This window comes from Crocuta crocuta, unplaced genomic scaffold (genome assembly GCF_008692635.1).
Source record: "Crocuta crocuta isolate KB4526 unplaced genomic scaffold, BGI_CrCroc_1.0 scaffold693, whole genome shotgun sequence".
In the NCBI taxonomy this organism is placed as follows: Eukaryota; Metazoa; Chordata; class Mammalia; order Carnivora; family Hyaenidae; genus Crocuta; species Crocuta crocuta.
Window position 1 is genome coordinate 746366 of NW_027527545.1, and position 4993 is coordinate 751358.

Consider the following 4993-nt stretch of genomic DNA (forward strand, 5'->3'; position numbering starts at 1 on the left):
GTGACAGGGACAGTCCGGGGCCAGGACGAGGCGCTGGGTAGGAGCTTGCTCACTGCGACCACAAACCAGCTTCCCCACCCATCTTCTCGGTCTGCGGAAATGGCAGCTCTATCCTTCCAGCCGCTCGGGGTCAAATCCTTTCTTAACAAAATGCAGCCCAGTTCATAAACTCAGTGACCGTCCCTCCTAAATGCATCAGAAGCCCAGGGCCCCCGCCAGGTCACCTCCAGGTCCCCGCAGTCACTAGTTCCCTGCTCTCCTGCCCCAGCTTCACACAGTCAGTCTGTCCGGTCCACCCACAGCAGCCCGAGGGCCCCTGGGATCAGCCGAGTTGGGTCGTGTCCCTCCTCTGCTCGGAATTCTCCGCGGCTCCCATTCCACTCAGCGCACACTCCTCCCCGCAGCCCTGCGCACCCTAGCCTGTCCCATCCCCCCATCCCTGCCCTCACCTCCTCCCTTGCTCGCTCTGCTCTGTGTACAGGGGCCTTCTCACTGTTCCTCAAACCCACCGGGCACAGAGCAGTCTCAGGGCCTTTGCACTGGCCGTTCCCTGTACTGGGGACTCTCTTCCCCTAAATACCCACATGGCTGCCTCCTTCAGGTCTCTCTGCTCAACTATTACCTCCTCGGTGATGCCCTCCCCGCCTGTCTAAAAGCACACCCCCTCGCTTTATCCTGCCCTAATTTTTTCCCTCCATCACCCTGTCACCTTTGACCACACCGTCTGTTTTACTGAGTATCTCATTTCTTGTCTGTCTCCTGTACTCACGTGTCAATGTCAGTTCTTTCAGGACAGGAAGCTTTGTCTTAATCATCGTTGCCGCATCGGAGCAGAGTCTCAGGCAATTTCTGGTGCATCGATGTATTGATAATGACCATGTTCCTGGCGTGCTGGGGAACGACAATAGACGCGGCACCGGCCTGCCCCTGTCTGGTGGGGGGGACAGGTCACATGGCTACCTGATTCTAATGAGTTCTCAGGCCTGAGACCTGGAGGCATGGGGGCCAGCCTGAAGGACGGGGCGCAATCAGGGAAGCCTTCTGGAGGAGGTGGGACCATGCAGTGGCCAGGGAGGAGTTTGGATTTAAGTAAGACGGGAACATCTGGAGGGGGGTTTATTTTTAGTTCAGTTTATTGAGGTATAATTTAGGGAGGGTAAGATTCAGCCTGTATCCAATTCTGTGAGTTCTGATAAATAAATATAGCTGTGCAGTCGCTGCCTGGATCCCGAGAAAGCAGAGGCTTTAAGCAAAAATAGGAGCTCATGGGTATCGGGTCACGCACCCCTGCAAAGGGGACAAGGTTGGAAGCACAGGGCTGGCGGGGAGGCCATTGTGGCTGTCTGAGCGGTGACAAGGAACCAAGGAGGTGAACTGGGGGGGCGGAGGGGGCAGGGTGAGTCAGAGACGCCTGTGGGACATCCCGGAGGAGATATTCAGAGAAGGGGTCATCAGAATTCGGTGAGCAGAGCTATGCCTGGTGGGGACAGCGATTGGGGGGCATTTTACAGAGAGGACTGAAGAGGAGGAGGGACACCAGGAGAAAGTAGTGTCCCGGGGCCAAGGCAGAAGAGAGCAAAGGTGACAGATTCCACACAGAGATAGAGAGCAGGGATGGCTGAGGAAGTCGGGTGGGCTGGGCAAGCTGACGTCAGCGGTGTGCCCAGGCGGCTGCTTGAGAAGTAAAAGAGAGGAAGGGCGCCCGCGTGGCTCAGTTAGCTGAGTGTCCCACTTCGGCTCACAGTTGGTGAGTTCGAGCCCCGCTCAGAGCCCGGAGCCTGCTTCGGATGCTGTGTCTCCGGCTCTCTCTGTCTCTCCCCTGCTCGTTGCTCTATCTCTCGAAAATAAACAAACATTAAAAAAAAAAAAAGAAGTAAGAGAGAGGGAAGGAAACCAAGGCAGCAAGCAGAAGGTTCTGGCAAACCACAAACACAAGCTGTCACATGTGTAATTCTAAAAACTTTGAGTAGCCATATTTTAACAAAAAGGGAAAAGCAGCAGATGAAATGAATGTTAACCGTATATTTCATCTGTAACCAAATATACATCCAAAACAGTACCATTTCAACATGTAATCAAATAAAAATTATTAAGCAGACGTTTACATTCTTTAAAAAAAAAAAAAGAATCCACACTCGGGGCGCCTGACTGGCTCTGCCGTTGGGGCGGGGAGACTCTTCATCTCCGGTCGTGAGTTCAAGCCCCATGTGGGGTGTAGACATTATTTAAATAAGTAAAGATGTAGGGGTGCCTGGGTGGCTCAGCTGCTTAAGCAGCTGACTCTTGATTTCGGCTCAGGTCATCAGCCCGCGGTTTGTGAGATGGAGTCCCAGGTTAGTCTGCATTTCTCTCGCTCTCGAAATAAATAATCTTTGAAAATAAATACTTAACAGATTTTTAAAAATCCACACTTACAGCACATCTCACTAGCCTCGTGGGACCCAGTGGTAGCCTCCCTGGAAGGCTCAGGTCTAGGCAGGACCTGATTTTGCCCACCAGTGACTCACCTCCCTCACACCTCCCTAATCCCAGCCCTATCAGATCCTGTCTTTATTTAAAATGTTGAGAGGCACCCGGGTGGCTTAGTCGGTTGAGCGTCCAAACTTCGAACTTCGGCTCAGGTCATGATCTCGCACTTCCTGAGTTCAGGGCTCACTGCTGTCAGGGCAGAGATGGCTTCTGATCCTCTGTTCCCTTCTCTCTGTCCCTCTCACACGGACACTCGCTCAAAAATAAACATTAAAGGGGCACCTGGGTGGCTCAGTTGGTTAAGCGTCAGACTTTGGCTCAGGTCATGATCTCCCGGTTTATGAGTTTGAGCCCCGTGTGGGGCTCTGTGCTGACAGCTCGGAGCCTGGAGCCTGGTTCAGATTCTGTCTCTCTCTCTCTCCCTCTGCCCCTCCCCTGCTCACGTTCTGTCTCTCTCGCTCTTGAAAATAAACAAACAAAGGGGCACCTGGGTGGCTTAGTCGGTTAAGCATCCGACTTTCGCTTAGGTCATGATCTCGCGGTTCGTGGGTTCGAGCCCCACGCGGGGCTCTGTGCTGACAGCTCGGAGCCTGGAGCCTGGTTCAGATTCTGTCTCTCTCTCTCTCTCCTAGAAATAAATAAAACATTAAAAAAAAGAAAATAAAAGAAAATAAACAAACATTAAAAAATAATAAATAAACATTTAAAAAAATAATAAAGTGTTGATATTTTCTTCATTGTGGATTTTTCACATTAATCCTGAGTTAAAAAAAAAAAAAGAAATTGCGCTCAAGGGGCACCTGGCTGGCTCAGTAGACAAAGCATGTGAGTCCTGATCTCGGGGGTCATGAGTTCAAGCCCCATGTTGGAAGTATGGTTTACTTAAAAGAAAAAAGAAAAAGGTGGGGGGGGGGAGACACAGAATCTGAAACAGGCTCTAGGTTCTGAGCTGGCTGTCAGCACAGAGCCCGACGCGGGGCTTGAACCCACAAACTAAGATCATGACCTGAGCCGAAATTAGACTCTTAACCCACCGAGCCACCCAGGCGCCCCTTCCCCCCAAATCGTCTCCTTTAAATAAGTCATTTGTATGGCATGTGAATTTTATCTTAATAAAGCAGTTATAAAAAAAGATTCAGGGACACCTGGGTGGCTCAGTCTGTTGAGCATGTGACTCTTGATCTTGGGCTCATAGGTTCGAGCCCTACGATGGGTGTAGAGATTCCTTAAAAATAGAATCTTTTTTTTTTTTTTTTAAGTTTCATCTTGATTACTGAGTGTTTGGGTGTCCCCTGCGAACTGTGGGACCCAACCCTGCCCAGAGCCTCACTCTCAGCCACAGGGCCTTGCTGCTCCCTCCCACACCAGGGCGAGGAGGGAGGCCCGGCAGAGCGGTGGTAAAGCCAAGGAGAGGAGGCCAGATGTGCACCCCTTTTCCTGCCACGGGCTTCCCTGAGCTGCAGGTTCCCTGGGGGTGGGGGGGATGGCTCTTCCCAGGGTTTTCACAAAGCCTAAGTCCAAGGTACCCTCCCAGCCACGCCTTGCCGGCCTTACCAGACAGCCTGATTCAGTTTGTCCATTCTGTGCATGTGACCCTCTGCTGTCCCCAGAGTGACTCAGGCAGCCTGGAAGCCCCTTCCCTGGGGGGGTGGGGGTGGAAGGGGACCCCCGGCTGCCCACGGTGACTTCACAGCCATGGCGGAAACAGGCTGCTGCCTCCCGGCCGAGGCAGAGCTCCTAGGGGTAGCCCATCAGGGTCTTGGCCCCACATCCCATCCTCCAGAGGGGCTTAAGGATGGGAGGAGGGGATGGGGAACTCTTCTCAAAGGGCCTTTGTGGGAGCGGCTGGGGGGGAGCTGTGGGGGGGGACCCCGCCCTGTGTGACTCACTCCTCATTGCTGGGCGGTGACTCACGCCCAGGCCCCCCTCTGGCCAGCTTGCAGCAGGTGCTGCCAGCTCCGGCTTGGGGATGGGGGCCCCTGCACCCGCGTTCATACCATCCTACTCCAGGCCTGCGACCCACACCCATTTCCACCGGCACCTGCCTTGCGCTGACCTCCTTGCCCTGCGGGGCGCACACCCCTGAGAAAGCTTCCTACACTTCCTCCCTTCCTTGGTTGGGGGCAGACCCCCTGGTACTGAGAGGTGCCAGCCATTGACTCAGTGTTGATTCACGGATCCTCAAACTACCCGTGCAGTAGGGAATTCTTGCTACCTCCCTTTAGCAGATGGGGAAACTGAGGCTCGGCGTGATTATAGTAAGCGGCCCAAAGAGGAGCTCAAACCGAGTCGGGGCATACCCAAAGTGCTGCTCTCGAGTGTAACTGGGTAGGAGTCCCAGCTGCCTTGGGAACCAGAGCAGGGTTACTGGATCCTGCAACGTGGACTCCATTTTACCAATGAGGAAACTGAGGCAATGAGCACGTGACTAGAGAGGGCGAGGCCAGGATAGGAACGAACCGGAGAGCTGGGGCCTTGCTCTGCCGCTTCCCCACGGGCCTCGGGCGCCCACCTTGGGGGCCGG

At 53.8% G+C, this 4993-nt stretch overlaps 2 long non-coding RNA genes across 2 annotated transcripts in view; both read right to left on the reverse strand.

The window, feature by feature from the left end:
* Window positions 1-1115: 1115 nt before the first annotated feature.
* Window positions 1116-4350, reverse strand: LOC144232706 (uncharacterized). The gene is made up of 2 exons (XR_013335496.1): window positions 4024-4350; window positions 1116-1835 (listed from the first exon to the last, which is right to left on the reverse strand). It is a non-coding gene; the product is annotated as an uncharacterized LOC144232706 (long non-coding RNA).
* A 13-nt stretch (window positions 4351-4363) lies between these two features.
* LOC144232713 (uncharacterized) overlaps window positions 4364-4993 on the reverse strand; it is a 2124-nt gene continuing 1494 nt past the window's right edge. Inside the window, exons 3-4 of the long non-coding RNA XR_013335497.1 lie at window positions 4770-4843; window positions 4364-4534 (exon numbers count right to left, since the gene is read on the reverse strand). This is a non-coding gene — a long non-coding RNA (uncharacterized LOC144232713). The remainder of the gene's footprint in view (window positions 4535-4769; window positions 4844-4993) is intronic.